This window comes from Vipera berus (genome assembly GCF_964194415.1).
Source record: "Vipera berus genome assembly, chromosome: 4".
NCBI lineage: Eukaryota > Metazoa > Chordata > Lepidosauria > Squamata > Viperidae > Vipera > Vipera berus.
Window position 1 is genome coordinate 61,133,401 of NC_138206.1, and position 20,399 is coordinate 61,153,799.

Sequence of the window (20,399 nt, forward strand, 5' to 3'; positions counted from 1 at the left end):
AAATGGTTGCATGACTAGATGCTATAAATCAGACATGTTAAACACAAGGCCCGGGGGCCGGATCCGGCCCGCGAAGCGGTTTCATGCGGCCCGCGAAGCCATCCTGGAAACAGTGAGGGAACGGCTCCCACTGCCTTGGCCCTGGCCTAGAGACCCTCCTTCTGCCAGAGACCCTCAAATCTGTCCCACTCCTGCCCAGGCCCCCATAGGCACCCTTGATGCGAACGATGTAGAGCTGGCCATGCCCACCCAGTAGGCCATACGTACTCTAGCCACGCCCACCCAGTAGACCACGCCCACCCTGGTCATAACCACCCGGCCCCGAGGGTAACCACAATGCTGACGCGGCCCTCAATGAAATTGAGTTTGACACCCCTGCTATAAATCACTAATGCAAAAAATAATGGAATTCCCGTCCAAAATTTCAAGTCAGAATGAGCCCAACTTACTCCTCTGTAGGCCATTCCTGTCTCTATTCAGACCTGTAGCTTTTACATAAAGAATACAGAAAATGTTTGGATCCTGACTCTAGCTTTGCTAAATTGGATTAACTGGATGGGAGAAGGCAGTGAAAGAGAAAATGATGAAAATTGCTGGACATATTTATTCAGAAAGACCATTGCAATGTCATGTAGTCATTGAAACACAGTCTCAAATAATTGGGAAAGTATTCTTTCCTAGCTGACTATTGGGATAAACATTGGAGTTACACTGGATACACATTTGTATAAAGAATGGTTAGGAATTGCCCTGAGGTCAGATGATTTTCTAAGAGATTCTGTTTCACCAGCTTGTTCCTAGTAGAGGTGGGACATCTATTATTTGGGTTGGTCAGTGGAAACTAAGCCTGTCCTCTCTTGCTGGCTTGCCTCAACAGTTCTCCCTTACAAACAGCCATCTCTTCTGAGAGCTAAGAGAACTGAACAAGGTTGCAGAGTGTAGCCCATTCAGAGCTTGTCACGGATGCTCGGTGACTGGTTGTCAGAGCAGCAAGAGGCTAGACTCCCCTTTCACACCATCAAGCATGTCACTGGCTTCCCTTTTTTCTCTTTTACCCCAGGAATGACAGGCAGCTCAACCTCCTGCTCTGTTGCAAAGGGCAGCTCTTAGTAAGTCCCTTGGAAACTCTCCCAAGATTTCCTGGCCTAACATGCCAACAGTCAAAATGGCTGGGCTATAAACAGCCATTAGTGGCCAGGGTTCAATTGCAACAGTTCTGGCAGGGTTTGATGTAGGTGCTTAACATAATAAACAAATATTTTCTTCTGAATGATGGTCTTTTCAGCTAACCAAAGTAATTTCATTATTGGTTCTCAAGCTGGCACTCTAAAAACATTTGTATGCCACATATAGTTTAGGCAGATAATTTTAAATGGTCCAAAATAGTAGTAAACACTTTCTACGTTAGGATGCATTACACTTGGATCATTTCCTTAATTTCACCTCCTGTTCAGTCACTGGGTAAATTCCTGACTTCTGCCCCAAACCTTGTCTTGAATATGCAACCAGATTCCCATTCAAAGTATATTTTCTCTGAAGGAGAAATAAGGAGCCTGGGCCTTTCCCCCCATTTCAGATGTAACTGATTATATCTCCCAGCCATATATATCGAGAACTTGGTGGCTTAAAGTTTCCTTACCTGTGCTTTAAAATAGGTAGTATTGATTTTTCAAGTATACACATATCTTCCTCAAAAATTTTTAGATTTCCAGTTATTCATCTATTATGTATTATGTATAATTGTATTGATAGAATTTGTTAAATTAACTTAAAAACAACAGAATACATCACCCAGTGGCAGAGGATCTTCCTTCTATTTTATTTAATAGATTTACAATTAATATACCTATGTCAGAATAATATCACTTAATACTACATATATCCCAACATTAACTCTATGCAGTGAGTTAATCTTGGGATATATGTTTTTTTGCAATCTCTTCAGCATTTAATTGTTTATTTTGTTTGGGAAGAGGCATATCTGTCAAATATGGCCTGAAGTGGCATTGTCAGGAGAGTGCTATACCCCATATGCTGTTTATTCAAGAGATAGGAAGAATAATGTGAGGGAAGGTATAGTAATCCCACCTAGATGGAGTAGTGTTCACTAACCTCTTTGCCACTGATCTAAAATGTTGTTTCTTTCTGGGATGGAGATAATTACTACTTTCCAAATAGTAAACCATGGAGGAGAAGAATGGGAGGCACCTTTATGCGGCGTAAATAAGTAACATATTCCCACAGTTTTCTTGGAAAGATTTTGGAAGTGATTTGCCATTGTCTTCTTCCTAGGGTTGAGAGAGTGACTGGCCCAAGGTCACTTAGCTGACTTTGTCTCTAAGATGGGACTAGAATTCAGTCTCTCAAGTTTCTAGTCCGGTGCCTTAGTCACTACACACATTGGTTCTTTTACACACATAATACTCAGTGATTTCCACGTCTTTCACTGGAAGGAAAGAAGGAGGAAAAAAAAGTGCTTTCTCTAAGCCTATTCCCCTCCCCCCCATTGTAAAAATAAAATAAAATAAAAAAATAGAGGGTTGAGCAGAATTGCACTGGTACATTCTATAAATGATATAGATATGATCACATATTCATCAAACCAGAACTTTTGTTTTTGACAGGCTAGCTCAGTTATTTTTGTTTTCCCAGTGTTAAAGGTTTCAGAAATAAAAAGGCCTTGTGAATTCTCACTCACTTGTTGGCAGAGTCTGTGTGTGTGTGTGTGTGTGTGTGTGTGTGTGTGTTACATGCCTGAAACATGTTTTTTCCTGTCTAGTGACTATCAGTGCTTTGCGTCTATACCAGTGTAGGTGCCAATTGATGTATCCAGTAGAATTGCAACCGGTGTGCGTTTTTAATCCCTTCTGCAGTATTCTTAATTGGGTCTACTCAGAAGTAACATTCATTTATTACCCAGGAAGCTGCTTCCAAGTCAGTTTATTTAGGATTACAGTCCAAGCATTTGACTTTGTAAAATAAAACACAGTATCTGTTAAAACCTGGCTCTGCATTGGGTAGATGTCCCTGTGTGATAGTTGCGATGCAAAATGTGGCTACACAAAATTTGGTTACTTTTGTGCAGCAAAGGCATATCATAAGAAATCAGGAGACAGTGGTTGGGAAAATAAATGGAATTCTACATTGCTACATAAGAAATTCTATCTACTGCAGCCAGGGGTTTGGTTTTTTTTTTTTGGTGTGTGTATGTGTTAAATAAACAGCAATTTCAACATCCTTTATTTTGCTGATGGTGAAATCAGGCGTGCAAGACTGATCATATCTGCTGTATAAGGCCGAGCCAAGGTGGCCTTGTTTTGCTATTCAGATTTCTACATTCGCATTAAACCAGGCTCCCAGGAAGAGATAGCAGCAGCATGATTTAAGGCGCACTCAAGGAGGGCCATTCAGAGCTCAGAATCGTCTTGAGTTGTTTGTAGTCCCCCCCCCCCCTTATGCCTTCCTAGCTGAGCAAAGCGCTAATGAATTTAATCCAAGCAACACCCTTAGGAAGGAGAAAAGGACTGAATGACCCGGGCGGAGGTTGATCAGGCCCGGGGCCTCCTCCATCATGGCAAGGCCTTCTTGATTGATAATGTGCCTTGGTAAAGACCAGCCTCCTGCTCTCCTAGGCATTGTTGCCTGGGAAAAAAAAAGGGGAGCCAACAACCACGCGGAGTTGAGAAACAGGAGCGCAGTGAATCCGTTGCCTGGGCCCAGAGCAGCTAGCAGGGGAAGCCAGGCGGAAGCAAGCCGGCAGCACAGAGATCCCATTCCCCTTTTGGCCAGCCATTAGCAGCGACGGCAGCAGCGTCGTCTCCGGGAGCAATTCACGAGTCGGGCAGGGCACCTACCCACCCGGGATTGGGAGTGAAGTTCTCGTTCGCTTTCGAGAAAGGCCATCTGGAGCGCTGCCGTCTCCGGCTTTTGTCTTTCCCCGGCTGCAGCACAACGGCCTGACCTCTAGGTCAGCGTTTCCCAACCTTAGGAACTTGAAGATGCGTGGACTTCAACTCCCAGAATTCCCCAGCCAGCATAGCTGGCTGGGGAATTCTGGGAGTTGAAGTCCACGCATCTTCAAGTTCCTAAGGTTGGGAAACGCTGCTCTAGGTCAGCTCCCCGAGGAAGAGGCCGGAGGGCGGGGGGGGGGGTCTGGCCATCGCGACTTCGGTTCCTTCGTCGGCATGTCCCTCCCTCGGCGGGGATTCCGCTCAGCCCAAGGCCGCGGGGAAAGGAGAGAGGCAGAGGCAGCGAAACGCCCACCAAGGCCGCGGCTGGGCCGCTGGGGAGGGAGGCCGAGGAAATTTGCCTTCTCAGGAAATCCTGAAGAAAGGAGGCGGCGGGGAGGTTGGGGGGGGGGGAAACCCAGCGCAGAAAAGGGAGGGGCAGAAAAAAAAAAGCCAGCTAGTCAGTTGTCTCCAGTAGGAACGTGGCTACAGGGGCCTCTGTGCCAGGGGGGAGTGATGGAAGAGTGCAACCTCGATAGGCAGCCCCGCAGGAGAGCCGGCTTAAGCAAGGGCGCGATCGGAGGTTGGACTCGGGCAGTCTGGCTTCAGCCAGGAGCGTGGCGCGTCTGTCTCCCCAGGATTGCCAGGGACTTTATATTTTTAAGATCATAGTCCTCTTGACAACTCGAGTTCGTTTAAGGCTACCGCCTCGCACTAGATAAAGGAGTGATGAAACCGGCTTCAGAAAGTTCGGAAGGAACAGCACTGGAAGGGTTTAAAATCAGGAAATAATTAACTTTGACCAGCTAAGACTGGGGACTCCGAAAAGGAAGATGAAGGAAAAAACATCTTAGCTCTACTTAGTTCAACCCTTAATTTTCAGCTGCGTCTATATCTCTCGTGGGCTCAGCCGATACATTTTAATCTCCACGTTAGTTCTAAAATGTATGTTTTATGAACGGAATTACAGTTTAAAAGGGTGAGTCCTTGTGCTCCTTATCGGACGTGTGGGGGGGGGGAGGGGGGAAGAGAAATGAGCGCAGAAAACCAAGACTGAATCCTCCCCAAACGGATTTCCTTCACTTCTGAGGAAAATCTTTCCGAAGCATTTCCAGTGCAGGGCAGACATTTCATTTAAAACTTGTTCCCTTCCCCCTTAAGAGCATTTATCCTACTGCTTAGGAAATCGATGTCTTTTTGTTGTTCCTGTCAGCTGTTTAGAAAGCTGAAGAGCTTGTGTGTACACCCAAGGTTTCAGGTTACAAACGTAGGTATTTTTCACTCCTACTTTGAGAGGGGGGGGGGAAGAGGTAGGTCCACCCCTTTCTTCTTTTCTAAGGTATAAAGGTCCAAGCCAAAATCAGGAACTCTATAAAATGCTTTCAGACCAGAAAGTTGTTCAAAAGGAGCTCCTATTTTCCTTTAAGCACGAGAAATTTGCATGATTAGAAAAGGGAACTTCAGAAGTGTTCTTGAGTAAAAGCCACATTTTAGACTAGGATTAAATGTAGCTAGGATTCAGGTTTTTAACGTGCTTTCTTTTTCCCCCCCACAGATTCCTGGACGTCTTGATGACAAACAGGCTGGTTACATGGTTTTTCTGGAGTTCTGTATATTGGATCTTCTCTTTCTTCTACTTTTCTTGTCTTGATGTAGACAGTTTATACGCGCTTTTAAAGACTGGGGAGAAAGGGGGTGGGGATATAATTACCACTCTAGTGGGTGATAATAAAATTTCGTTCATTTTCACCGGGCTGGTTTATGGTCCCTTTCCGAACTTGCTACTTTTCATGGTCATTAGCAAGACCTGTCCAGTTAGAAGCAGGTCCCCACGGAATAGAACAGTGACTTCCTGAAAAGCATGTTTAGATCCTCAGTTCCCTTACACAGTTAGTTGGAAGTTTTTCGAACAAGGCTCGGAAGTAAGAATCGGAGACGACCGCACAATAACCGCTCAGGTTTCTTACCAAGCCAGAGCCGTAATGCTCAGTGGGGCTTGCTCCAAACCATATGCAGATAGATTGCTGACATACTTAGCAATCCCTACTGTGCTTTTCCTCACTAGAGATGTATCTCGTCATCCGGCCATAGTTGTCGCGATATAAAAGCCTGTGATGAAACGAAGCCTGGCTTCCCTGCTAACGTATCGGCCGAACACCGGTTGGTTGACACGATAGATAAATCTCTGTAATGAGGAACGGTGCTCCCCTACTCCTGTGATAAATGGTCACGGAATGCGCGCGCACCCCCCACCCCACTTCTCGAGGTACAGAGTTATTTCCTGTAGATTGCGTCTTGTGAATTCCAGCCACCGCTGAAATGCAGTAAAGAACCACGAGTCGCGAGCGGAAGAGCCGAATAAGCGAGTAATATCAGTCAAGATGGGCGTCACAAACCCGACATTCTCCAGCTGACCTACTAAGTCAAAAATACCACTCTCGCAGCCGGCACGCCAAAGGACCAGCTTCCCAGCGATCCAAATTGTACTGAGGGAAGCCGGCGTGCGAAGCGCTCCCCGCGATTTCCACGTCACAGAGAAAGAAACGTGTTTGGAAATTTCAAGAGACAGTAACCCGAGCGTTGCCTTTCAGAAAAATCAAACGGAGGGAAGCCGTTTGTTATTCCGGAAAGTAGCTGCTGGAAAGAAAAAAAACAACAACAAACCCCCGAATGTTTCTCATTACAAGAGAAAAGGCTCGGGGCAACGGGGCGGGGGCGGAAAGACAGAGCATCCCACGACGGGACAAAAATAGCGAATAGGGAAGGCGAGCCAAATGAGGGAGCTGTGGGTGCAGAGCCGATTGACAAAACGCGGGAGGAGGGAGAGACTCGGAAGAGAAACGGCGGTTTGTCTCGCTTCTGGGGAAGCGAGAGGATGGAAAACGGTTCGTTTGGAGGCAAGACTTAAAAGTACAGGTTGGAAGGAAGGCAGAGCACACGCCGTTCCCTGAAGAAAAAAAAAAGAAAAAAGAAAAAAGAGGAGGCCTTGAGAGGCATTTCCGTGGGGGGAGGGGAGCGCGCTGGTCAGAAAAGATGGAAAGTGCAACGGGGGGGGGCATGTGGGAAAGGGGTACACTGTGCGTGACAATAGAGCGCGTGGGAGGGGAGGGGGAGACAAAGAAACAGCCCTCCCTGGGCTCTCGGGGATATGAGAGCAGAGGGAAAAACGTGGCGGCCAGAGAATGGTCTCACCTGGAGAGGTGGCGGGGGGGGGGGGAGGTAAGAAACGGCGGGAGGCTAGGAGGCATCTGCTCCCTTAGCACGGAGAACGACTTCTGAGGCAGGGCCACTTTTCCCTCGCCCTCGTGAAAGCCGAGGGGCGGCTGCGAGAGGCCCAGAAAGGTGCCGCGAGAAGGCGGCGGGGGGGGGGAGGGGACGGCACCCTGAGGCAAGAAGCGGCCGCACCGAGGGGGCAGAGGCGTCGCGCCGGGGCGAAAAAGGCGAGGCAACCCGGGCGACGAGCGCGGCGGTCTGGCGCTGGTGTCTGGCTGCGCCTGCCGCTGGGGCTTTGACAGCTTGGCTAAGCTGAGGGAGAGGAGCTTTATGGTAATTGCGGCTCTCCACTGGCCTTCTGGGTAGCGAGCCGAGCCGAGAGTCTCTGGAAGGGGGCGGGAGACTTTCCTTTTCAACCTCTCTTGGTCAAAAGGAGAGCGGAGTCTCCTCAGGACGCCCTCAGGCGAAGAAGCAGGCAGGGCGTGTGGAAAGGGCGGGGGGGGGGGAGCTTGCTGAGACCAGCTCAGTCAGCCAAGAGAGAAAGAACGAAAAGCCAGGAAACGGAGCGAGAGGTGGGGGGGGGGCAGAGAAGTGGAGGAGGAATCAATTAAGAAGAGAAAGCGAAGAGCCTTGGAACAAGAAAAAAGCGAGGCACTCGGGAGCGAGGGGAGAGAGAGATTCGCTGCGAGAGCACGGCGGAGGCTTTGCTGCTGCTGCTGCTACCTCTGCTTCTGCTGGCGGCGGCTCCCTGAGTGCTAAGCCCGGGGGGGGGGGAGGAGAGAGAGAGAGAGAGAGAGAGAAGGGGGCGGGGAGGAGGAGGAGGAGGCGGTGCGGGGGGGGGGCAGCGTGCAGCAGACGGAGCCCGCTCTCCCAGCGGCAAGGTGAGGAAGAACGGCTTTCCCGGTGGATTAAATCCCCAGAGCCAGCTCAGCCACACACACACATACACACACGCACGCACACTCACAGCCGCCGCCAGGACACGGGCTCTCCGAAGGGAGGGGGAAAGGAGCCTGTAGGCGCCGCCAAGATCAGTCCCGAGAAGCCACAGCAGCAACATGGCGTTACTAAAGCGGAGCCGGAGAGCAACCGGAGGGAGCCCGGCGGGCTGTTGAACTCAGCCAAGGGAAACGCCGGCGTTCGGCCTCTCTCTCGCTTTCCGCCCACCCGGCCCCACCTGCCTCTGGCTAGTTGAGCCGGGGCCAGTTTGTCAGTCTCTGGGGCAACCTCCGGCCTCTCGCTTCCGAGGTCGGCAAACTTTTCTCGCTCACCTAGAAAACGGACGCGGCTCACTCGGAAAGGGTCAGGCGACGGCAGCGCTGGACTCTTGTGTCCCCGGACACAGCGTCTCTGGAGCGGAGACTAAGGTCAGTGATCTTCCCGTCGAATGCTCCTCGCGTTTCGCGGAAGCGCCGCGGCGGGCCAGCCACCCGAGGGACCCCCAAGCCTGACTCGTCCGAAGACACTCGTCTCCTCGCTTAGACTTCTCGGACCGAAGCTAGGCGTCCTTTTCCTTCCACACCAGGTGTGGCTGGGATGCGTACGAAGGTGCGCACGAGAAGGGAAAGGGGGGGGGGGGTGGGGGAAGAAAAAAGAAAGAAAAAAAAAAGACAGCGCGCGCCTTGCTTGGAGCCTGCCTTTCTAAGGCTGGGCTTGTTGCCAGAATTTATTTCAACTTGAAAGGACCCGGGATCCCAGGAGGAAGGCGGAATAGAGAAGACAGAAAGGTTAGCAAGTCCAGCGGTCACAGCCTAGATGTCCCCTGGCTGAGAATTGCGGGCCGGGTGCTCCGGGGACGGCTGGGTCGTGCGGGCTTGGCTCGAAGTTTGGAAGCAGTTGGGCTGTGAAGCAGTGCGGGGTGGGGTGGGGGGGGGAAACGATGGAGAGACGAGAAAAGAGAAGCTGCCGCTCGCGGTCTGTCTGCTCCAACAGGAAAGGGGAGGGGGCAGGGAGAGCTTACAGCGTCTCGTTCTCTTTTATCTTTCCGATTTGGAAAGGCCTGCAGAAGCCCCACCTCTGGCAGCCGCCACTTTTCGGCTCCCAGGGGGAAAGGGGAGAGTGGGTGGAGGGGAAAAAGAAAAAAGAAAAAAAAAAGCTCAGAGCTCGATCGACGAAGCTTCAGGGCCCCGGGAAGTATTGTTGGAAAGCCTCTTGGCTCGGGTCCTTGTGGATCGCTGAGCAGCGGACTAAAAAAAGATGAGTGCCGGGAACTGAAGAGCGACGTGTGGTCGAGGAAAAAAGACTTCGGTATCTCAGTGTGTGGTGGGTGTGCTTGTTTTTCCTAGGGACTCTTCGAGAAAGCCTGCGGGGGCAGTGACTGGTTTGTTGTTTTTTTTCCATCGGTGGTTTTTGAGGCCACTGGAGACTCGATTTGGCGGGGTGGGGAGGGGGACGTTCCGGGGATAGTATTCCGTTTCAAAGAATGTGTGTGTGGAGACCGTGGGGTCCAATATAATAACAGTTGGGAATCTCGCGGGTCCGTCTCATCTTCCTTGTAGCTGCGGGGAGCTTCAAAAGTTGTCTGGGAGTCCCCGGGGCAGAGAAAGGGGCAGCAAGGCTCTTTGCAATCCCCTCCCCCCCCTTCCCCGTCAACTCCAGGGATGCCAGAGCACCGTGTCTGAGGCACGTAGCTCCTTTGCGTCTCGCCCAGCTGCTTCAGGGGCGAGCTTTCGCTTGCGACGCTTCGCTCACCTTCCGTGCTGGCGTGCTGGCTGCATCTCAAGCTCCCAAGAGCGGGGGGACGTCGTCGGTTCCGGAAAGAGGGCTGGGTCGAGAGGAATGCCCTACCGCCGCGGTAGGACTCTGGCAAAAAAAATTATATATATATATATATGCGTTTTATTTTAATGGCGATCGCCCAGGAGCCTGTTTCCGCATTATTCTTCTAACGATCCTCCCTTTGGGGTTTCCGTCTGTTCCGAGGAAGCCAGTTGGCTTTGCGTTTCGTTTCTGAGAAGGGCGCTGACGGAAGGACGACCTGTGCCGAGTCCAAGATCTGTCAAGGTTTTGTGAACTTTTGCCTGCTCCAGGCTCCTTGTGAAGGAGGCCCAGGGCAAAGGGCTCCCTGAACGGGGCCCCCTCGAAGTCTATCTGCCGACCAAGATAAGAAGCGGGATTTCACCCCTCCTCCCCCCCTTACGTGAGAGGACGCCAAACGCCCTTACAAGCCTCTCTCTGGGGCATTGGAGACAGAGCCTACAGGTCAAAACCAGCTGTCCTGGGGCATTAGCATTCATCCTTGGCAAATAGGTCCCCCTTTCCCTCATGCGCCTATTTTCATGCTGCTAAGCCCCATTTCTAGCCACTATTTGTCATTTGTTCGCTCGCTCGCTCTGGCAACTTTGTTTTGAAAATACTGTAGTGGCCCCAACAGGCTTGTCCCGGGATGCGATGCCCTCAAGATAGGGATAATAGCGATTTTCAAACCGTTTCCCTTACAGCAAAAACAGTGGAACTGCTCCAGGCTAAAGAGAACCGGGGGAAATTGTGTTTATTCTCAGGTCTCCCGCTCAACCCCTTTTACAAGTCGTCTATGCGTTTCCGTGGATGGTGGTCGGTTTGTTTTCCTGCGAATAAAAGAAGAAAACCCTTATTTGATTTTAAGAGGGCTGTAAAGAAGGGGTTTGATTTTTTTTCCCTCCCCCACCCTCTCTCGAGCTGGGTTTAAACTCAGAGAGTCCTCAGAATGGGTAGTTGTGCGTTTCTCCAAAGTACCCTTGACAAAAGAGTAGTGGCAAGACGCTGTAGGTTCCCCACCCATGGCAGTATTTGCCATCTAGTCCACAGCATAGAAACTGCCTTGTTTCGAAGCAAGGGTGGGGAGGCCAAGAAACTGGGCCGGTGGGCTAAGCCCCTTCGAGGCTTTGATTAAACTTGGGCATGCCTGGGAGGCCTAGATTTTAGCCTCTTCTTTCTCCCCTCCCTGCACTGGCTTTATTATATCTGGATGAGCCCAGCCTTCTCCCCGTTCGTTTACAGAATAGAAACAGAAAGGAGTGGTGCGTCTCTGGCGAGTGCTAAAAAAAGCAGGCAAAATCCCATTTTGTCCGGCACGAAGGTGGACATTTTCTAAGCATTCTTAATGTTCTTTAGGGCTGGTAGGGCAGACAATTTCTTTTATCCTCCACACTTTCTCGAAGGTGAGATACCGTAGAACAATCGAGGGGGGGGAAAGAGAGGCTTTCCCCCCCCCCCGGTATTGTTTCGGCCGCCTATGATAGATCGGTCTAGACAGCCGTTCAGGCTCCCTCCGAGCGAAAGAACCGGAGCCTGAAAAGGGAGCGTGGGGGAGAAGCAGAGGAAAAGGTCAGCACGCTATTCGGTGCTTGAGAATGGGTGTTGTTAACCCTTCGCGGGTCAGGGCCGCAACTCAAATTTTTGTGCGTTGAAGGAACAGGCCAGGTTAGTCAGCGGCTACGATCGTGTGCCCTCTTTAGGGCAGATCGTAGTGAACCCTTACGTTGCTCGCCCTTGCTGCCGCCTAAATGCCTCCCGAATATCACTTTCCCGCCTCCTTTTCAAGGCGAGTGCCGGAGCCTTCCGTTCCCAAAAGTTTCCTCTTGTTTGGGAACTCCGCTGAGCGCGCTTAACCCCCACGTCCTGGTAATGCAGAGCCAGACAAATAGCCAGGAGCAACTAGGCAAGGCAGACGTGGAGGAGGGAGAATCATGCTGGAGAACGACGGGTCGCTTTTCCCTAGGATGGAGTGTGTGTGTGTGTGTGTGTGTGCGTGCGTGTGTGTGTGTGCGTGCATGCGCGTGTGCCTGACATAAAAGGACAAAGCTCAGGCAGAGAGGAGCTCTCCGGGCAAAGATCTCCCGGCAAACAACCTTCGGAGCAGAATCCAGTTTCCTTCTTCAACGGCGGTGGTGGGTGGGGTTTGGAAAGTGGGGAAGCGCTTTGGTCAGGACTGACTTTGTTCCACACTGCTGGGCTGGGCTGGGCTGGCTTCTTTATATCCGTTTCATACGAACGGACCAAAACCAGGCATAAACTCACCCTCCGCTGCCTCGAAGCGCTTTAGACTTGCCTGCAGACTCAGAGAGGGTAAATAGTGGCTCTGACTTTGCGAGCACGTCTCGATTTATGCTCCATTTTCTGAGATCGGGGAAGGGGGAACGAGGAGACTACCGTACCCCAAGCCACTCTCGGAGGAATACAAACGCCCAGCCTTTCCGAGGAAACGTCCCCCCCGCCGCCCGCCCTGCCTCGGGTCGCAGACCCTTTTTCAGCCCCGGGGAAAGCTGATTTGCTTTGGATTTGCCCTGCAGCGCGGATCAGCTTCTCTCTCTCTCTCTCCCTCTCTCTTTGTCTGGAGCTCAGACTCCCGGCGCTCCAGCCCTCTGGAAAGGTTCCCGATGAGGAGTCCACACAGAGCCAAAGCAGGCAGCTCGGCAGTTCTTTTTTTGCACGTCACATCTAAATACATCGGTAATTAGATGGAAGCACCGCCGGAAATGATAGATTGGCTGCATAGCTAATAGGGACGAGGACAAATAAAGCTTACAGCGCCTCGTCCCCCTTCCCTCCCTCCCTCCCTCCCTCCCTCCCCCCGAATAAGTGGGGCCCTGGAAATCAAGCCCAAGATCTGGAGCGAGAACTGAAATTACACGTCCTCTGTTTTAGGGCTGTAATCAACCAAACAGATGAGAGTCTCGGCTGCTCTCCTGCTGCAAGCGGTTCTTGAACGTGTTTGCTGCAGGGCGGCGGGAGGAGGGAACTCGGGAGCCTTTGCAAAACCCTCCGGGTGTCTCTGCTCGCTAAATATATACACCCAGGAGACAGAGGCGGGGGTGGCGGGTGCGCGAGAAAGAATCCGATCCGTTAAATGGAACCTTAGACCTGTGTCTTCACTCCCCAAACTCGCCCTGGAGCCCAAGTTAAGCGCCCTTCTGGAAATGAAGGGGTGTCGGTGCAGAGACGCTAAGGAAGACTAGCATTTGGGGTGCAGCGATCCAAAGCTACGGGTGCCGCAATCCTAAACGGCAGCCACCGCCAAGAGTGCCATCTGGAAGGGGTGTTCTGTTGGCTCTCTGCTGCTTTGGGCTGTCCGATTAGCCCCTTTCCTTTGCATTTGTATAGCGCTTGACGTGCTTTTTTTCTCCAGACGAATCGGGCAGCCTAAGCAGACTCTTACTAACAAGGAAGGTTCACTGAGTTTATTGTTTAAAAAAGCTCTTCCCTGCCCCCCACTCCTTTCTGTTTCTGATGTAAAACCCACTGTTGACATTGCTGCAGGCTTCCTAGGCCCTGCTCCCGCTTCCTATTCCAAAGCAGAAGGGTTGAAAAGAAACGGCTACCTGAGCAGCGTGATGCAGGAGTGCTTTTAAAAAGATATCTTAATTGCACCTTTATTATTTTTTTTATAAATAACTCGAAGTGGAAAACGTACTTAATAATTCCTATTTTCTTCACAACATCATCCTTTAGAGCCCACAGAGTGACTGGCCCAAAGTCACCTTACCTGGCTTTCATGTCTATGGCAGAGTCAGAAACCTTTGAAGGGAGAAAAGGTGGACAAAAGCCACTTTTAATACTATTATTTGAGAGACAATAGTATTTAATGTTTTTGTGTCAGCCGTTAAAATTAAACAGAGTAACAAGCTCTTCTACAAACATATGTGAAACAAGACAGTTGATCCTCCTCTTTCAGAGTTTGTGCCTGAATTATTCTCTCAGAGAACTAACTTTTCAGTCCACACAGGTAGTTTGGAAAAGGGTGTTCTATCAGTAACCTGCTTCAGGAAAGCTGTCTGCAATGAGGACAAATCAGATCAGTGTTATGCTCCACCTGAGCTTAGAGGAAGGGTGGAGTATGAAAGTGGCAAATAAATTTGTCTTGTAAGATTGCTTATCGGTCCTAAAAGGCACACCTCAATGCTGAAATAGAAGGGTTGTGTGTGTGAAGAACACAGGAACTTTTTTTCCCCCACAAAAGGGTGCATTAGGTCATCTAACCAAACATTAGGTGTTCATTGATTCTTTCTGTTCTGGACAGGGTTTCTAAGCTTTCAAGTCCTACTCCGGCCTGTTATCAACTGGTATAAAAGGAAGGAGAGAGTGGTCACAACAAAGACCATAAGAAGTTCCTGCTTTACATTGCAACAGGAGCAAGATTTATAGGACATTAGCACACACTCATTTAGGCTGATTTCCCCCCCCCCACTCTGGGCTTTGTAATTTGAGCCCATAGACTGAGCTCATACCGCTGTTAAGGCATGCTTAACCTTGGTTTATTGAATAAATTACAACTGGATGGGTTGGTTGCAATGCTGTGTCATAAACCATGGTTTACAAATCCAGTGACTGATTTGCTATAACACACCAAGCTACTACTTTATAGCTTAACATGCTGTGTGAATATGGTCATAATATCACTGAGTTTAATGATGCTTGCTTCCAGATGACTTGTGGATTGTTCCTGGGGATTCACTTATGCAAGCTGCTTTTAATATTCGGTTGGGTGTTGTATCTTAAAATTATGGGATGCCAATCAATTGTGTTTATTTGTGGAAGCATGTTTAGACATGGCGTGATTTAATCCAATAGGTTGAAGATTCTCAGTCATCCAGGTAGACTTGTCTGGAAATTGAGTCATGGCAACTGGACTTCTTGTTGGTTCAAAGGTTCTCTTATTAGTTCAAAACATTTTAGCTGGTTACCTAAGTAGCTTCATCCGTCTGACCAAGTACTCCAATTTGGTCCAATGAATAAATCCAGTCTGTGTGTGCCCTGTAGGGTTATGCATTCAAAAATGGACTCTCATGGCTCTTTGTAAGAGTTGATTTCAAGAACATTTTTAAAAATTCTGTGAGAATTGATTGTGTTAAGTAGTTTGCCCAAGACCACCTACACTGTTCCTAAGGAATCTGGGATTTTTGCCTAGTTGGTCATTAATTTCTTCATTTTTGGATGCTAGGTTGTGGAGATTTTATGGATTGGATTTATACACAGCAATCCTGCAGAAGCTGCACTCTAATTTGACTGCTAATTTGATTTATAGCTATGTATCTCCTGTCTAAGCCACTTCATGTTCCGTGTTTCCTTTCCAGACAGGCTACACAATAGCAGCACACACACTCACCTTTAGTGTTTGGTGTGCATGGGGAAAAGAAAAAAGAACAGGCATTTTTCTTCCCACCCCACCCCCTTCAGCAATCTAACCACTTAAATAGATCAAGCAGATTCCTTCCGGAAAGCCTGACTAACATCCTTTTGCTGTATCAATGGATGGGTGGGGGGACTGAATGCAAGGATCCTCTGTCTTGGAGAATGAGCAGAGGCCTCATTTACAGATGGGGGGGAGGATTTCCTACATCCTCAAGCAGTGCTGACTTAATTTAATCCTCCTGTCCTTCTACCAAACAAGGCCAATAAGTGAAAATTTCTTCCTTAGAATCTACCTCTCTTTTCCTTAGTCTTGAACCTTTTTAGCAAACTGCAGAAGGGATCTTTCTAGGCAGAAGTTAATGAATGTTTCACAAGGGTTCCTCTGGCATGTGCAGTGCCTGACTTAATGGATGAGCTGACTTACCAGCAGAAAGAGGCCACCAGCTTGTAGAGGGTATTCCCTCCCCCCACTCTGAAAATTAGATTCTCTTCAAGAAGCCCCCCCCCCGCAGGTATTAGCTTGGTACCCAAAGCATTTTTTTCTTTCCTTCCTTTAAAAAAATTATAAAATTCTAATCACAGAGAAGCTTATATAGGAGGTATTTGCCTTAAAGTGTATAAAGTATTGAATGCCACAGTACAAGGATAATATCTTATTTCTTGTTTTTTATGCTTACAGTATACCCAAATAAATACAAAACAATATTTTGTCCCATTATATCCAATGTGAGGCGATGTGTTAAGGAAGGTTGCATAGAAGATGATCCTTCAACTGAATGAAATATAATTTTCTGATTTGCAAGACAGTTTTGAACATAATCTTACTGTGCACCACCAGCTCCTGGTATTATTTTGTAGAAGATGGACAATGATCAATTTACATTGACCTGGGGCTTGGTAAGCTTTTAGATGGTAATTGCCATATTGATTTGCATGCCAAAAAGAGGGAAATCTGCTAAAATTAAACACTGCAAGCTAAATTAAACCAGATTTAATGTTGAGGTACAAATGCTAAACGACTTATTAACTCTGCTGGTCTTCAGTTTTCAGAAGTATAAAATGAGGAGGAGGAGGAGGAGGTGGTGGATGGCTTCCATTCCCTTGAACATTATCTTACATAGCTTTAGAGTAGGGGTAGGCAACCCTGGCTCTTTTATGACTTGTGGACTTCAACTCCCAGAATTTCTGAGCCAGCACATGAGTCCACGAGTCATAAAAGAGCCAAGGTTGTCTACCCCTGCTCTAGAGTCTAGAAAGACTAGAAGTCTTCAGTGATTCCACAATCCCTATCCAGTGTGTGTGACTGTGTATTATTAATTGAAAGGAAATGCTAAAACATCCTGGCTTCCAGAAGACAAAAGCTGGGTTTTAACTTAATAATAAGAGAATTTTAAAAAGAAAAACCAGAAATTCTGGCAGCATCAGCAGCCCTGGAAACTGGTAGAGAGACTTGAGTGAAGTTAGGAGACTATTGGGGGGGAGTTGGGGTTTTGCACTGAACCACGTTTCCTTAGAAGAAAATCTTCTGCACATTTTGAATCCATCTTGTTTAACAGTGCCCAGAAAATTCAGAAAAAGAAACCCATTTTCTCCTTACCCGTTTCTCGCACCTGTTTAAAAGTCATGCAAAGTAACCTGCTGCAAGAGAGTCCACTCTCTATATTAGAAAACTCTGTTTGCAAATGTTTCTATTGAAGCATATTATGAAAACTAGTTGTTGTTGTTGTTGTTGTTGTTGTTGTTGTTATTATTATTATTATTATTATTATTATTATTATTATTATTATTATTATTATTATTATTATTATTATTAGTGCCCTTTGTGTCTAATTGCCCAGTAAAGCTATCATCCTATGCAGAACTGTTTGAACAAATATGAGTGAATAAAAAATGACTGGTTTTTGAGTAAATGTTTTCTAGGATGGTACTGAAACTCTTTTCCATCAAAGATTGAGAACGGGCTAGCATTTTACATGGAGAACTAGCTCATATAACACATTTCTTGGAAATAAAGCTAGAAGCTTTTGTTTAAGTCTAAGGATTAATATATTGATTTAGTACCAACACCTTGATTTTTGTAGTTGTAACCTTATTTGAAAATATTTTTGTTATTTTGAGGTTATATAGCTATCACAAAGATTCTGTGTTAGCTAAAGTTGTATAAGTGTGCATAAGACTGGTATAGATTTATCTGTCTGTCTGTCTGTCTATCTATCTATCTATCTATCTATCTATCTATCTATCTATCTATCTATCTATCTATCTATCTATCTATCTATCTATCTATCTATCTATCTACTTACCTACCTACCCATCCATCTATCACTGGTGCAGTTACACCTGTAGTTATACTGTGGGTTTAACTGCACCAATAAGAAACCATCAATATTGCAGCATTTCAGCAAAGCAATACCTATCTACATTTATTTCAAAAGAAATAGATGTTTAACTAGGGCATGGCTCCCATGATTAGGAATAAAATCAATTTCTCACTGAAAAATAAAATTGCAATTGAACAGTTTTAGATTTAGTTTTTGAAGTTCTTGAAAGTGAAAAAAAAAGCTGTGTTGTTCATTAGACAAGGGGTCCCCACCTCCAGGCCATGGCCTACTACCGGGCTGCAGCCTGCTCGAAATTGGGCTGCACAAGCAGCAGGCACTTGCACTCATGCACACAGCTCCATTTATGTGAGCAGCATGCGCGTGCACCCACTGTTTGTGCAAATGGAGCTGCTGAGCAAAATGACTTATGACCCCTGTCCAAAGTGTCCAGTCACAAAACAAAATCTGGACATTTGGCAATCTGCCCACCCTTACAACTGACCGCAGGGACACAGCAGTGCCCCCTACCTATTTCTCCCCCCCCCCCCCGATCCTGCTCTGCTGGGTCCCTCCAGGCCGTGGACCTGTTTCCCACCCTGCTGAGTTCCATACCTTCCTCCCTATCACCCATCACGGCTTGGTCGCTTACCGTTTCCTTAGATTTCTGCCACCTGTCCTTCCTACATGGAGACTGCATCTGGGAAGGAGAACTGGCCGATCTGTTCCTCAGCCTCCCTATACAACATGGAGGCTATGTGGTGCCATCCTGGAAATTGGCCAGGATGTCTTTCAAAATGGACACAATGAATAATGGTTGCTCTCAAACTGAGGCCCACTTCCGGGACAGAGCCATTTGACCTCTGTGTAGAAGGCCATGTGGCAGATTGGCTGCTTTCCAAAGGAGATCTATGAAAAAGGCAAGTGACTGAGCCATGACAGGAAATGGTGAGGAGGGTGTAAGACCCAGTGGGGTGGTAAGCAAGTCCGAGGCCTGAAAACGCTCAGTGGGGTAGGAAGTGGAGGCCCAGGCCAGTCTGCAGCACTTCCCGAGCTTACATGTGGCTTGCCCAAGAGCTCCCAAGGCCTCCTTCACCCAGAGGCACTCCATGCTCTTCTTAACCACCAGCAGTCTCTCTTAACAACCACAGTGGGGAAAGCAAAGATTGTGATCATTAAGCAAAGCAATCACATGGGTGCCTCCCTTACTTAATGGACATTTACACCTGTAAGCTGAGCACAACCTGTAATGAGATAGAGAGTCTAGAGAGAAACATGCTTTTTTGGAAATAAGCTGTACCTGCAATGTAGTGTTTGTTTCCTTAGCAAATTCTAGGAGACTGTTAGGAAGAACAGCTTCATTCTGAGAGGTGTGTGTTTTTAAGAACATGATCAGTTATAGTCATCTGAATAGTAACACTGAAGTTATTGAAAGTAGATTTATGGAAATATAGGTAGTCCTTAACTTACAACCACAATTGAGCCCCAAATTTCTGTTGCTAAATGAGACAGTAGTTATGTGAACCATTGTAGTTGTTCAGTTAGTAACATGGTTGTCAAGTGAATCTGGCTTCCCCATTGACTTTGCTTGTCAGAAGGTCAGAAAATGTGATCACATGACCTCAGGACACTGCAGCCATCATAAATATGAGTTGGTTGCCAAGCATCTGAATTTTGATTATGTGACTGTGGGGATGCTCAAGGGTGGTAAGTGTGAAAAATGGTCATGTCACTTTTTCCAGTGCCTTCAAACTGTCAGTATATGAACTGTTGTAAGTTGAAGACTACCTGTAGTTTTTTTTCCCCCTTCACATTGCAAGAAGAAAAAAATCTGGAGACAATTAGAATTTGAACATTCTAGGCAAGATATTATATACGCTACTTGTATCAAGATTGTAGCTTAATCTCTGATGTGCAGAAAGACTCAGGACTCAAATTTCATACAATGTTCTTTTTTCTAGAAATCAACAGGTTGTTGCCCTGAAAAAAATATATATCTAGAAAGAGATTTTTAGGACTTCCAGCTTCTCAAGCATCTGGTGTTTAGTGGAATCTTTTAAAAAGCAATTTAAACAAGTTGCTTCCACATTAACTACATGTCTTATGAAATATGGCAAAAAAAAACTTTACACATTTCAGAGTAATGGTTTTCACACAGTTAAAATCCTATGCAATCGAGGCTTCTGTAAATACAACCGTATTAGTGGAGGGTTCTCACTGAGAATGATTTGTATATATGAATGGTGGGAAAGTGGATCAACTGGTAATACTAGGAGTGAAGCTCCATAGAATGGTATTGTTCCACATGTACACATTGTGTCAGCCAGTTTAGATAGTACCCATATACTGACATGATATGATCAGATTTATATATCATTTTCCAAATAAAGCAAAATCACAAATTGTATACATGAAATCAAAGAGATTTTGCATACTGGCTGACTTGGCTTTATCACTAAATTGTCTGCTATGATCCTAATATCTCTTTCCTGGTTGACTGTCACAAGATTGACTTCATTATATGCAATTATGATTTTTATTCCAAGTGTTTTGAATTGTTTGTAAAGTTTATTGATTTATATTGAATTATATTTTCCATTTTGTTCCCTATTCACACACGTTGGACAGTTTCCTCAGGTTGTCTTCACTGATTATTAGAATTTAACTATAACACGGCAGATAAGATAGTAATTTATCCTGGGCTTCATATGAAAGTATGAATATTTTAAATAGCCCCATCTCATACTAATTTCATCCGAGAATAATGTTTACATCCTAGCTAAGATTTCACCAATTATTAATCTTACAAAAT

General features: G+C 47.0%; 1 protein-coding gene across 7 annotated transcripts in view; it reads left to right on the forward strand.

Moving 5' to 3' along the window:
• The first annotated feature begins 8,026 nt into the window (after positions 1–8,026).
• BCOR (BCL6 corepressor) overlaps positions 8,027–20,399 on the forward strand; it is a 75,951-nt gene continuing 63,578 nt past the window's right edge. For 4 of the 7 annotated variants that reach the window (XM_081326329.1, XM_081326334.1, XM_081326336.1 and 1 more), the window contains exon 1: positions 8,027–9,422. The gene's annotated coding sequence lies outside the window, so the exon portion shown is untranslated. The remainder of the gene's footprint in view (positions 9,423–20,399) is intronic. The other 3 variants (XM_081326330.1, XM_081326331.1, XM_081326332.1) reach the window with 3 other exon arrangements.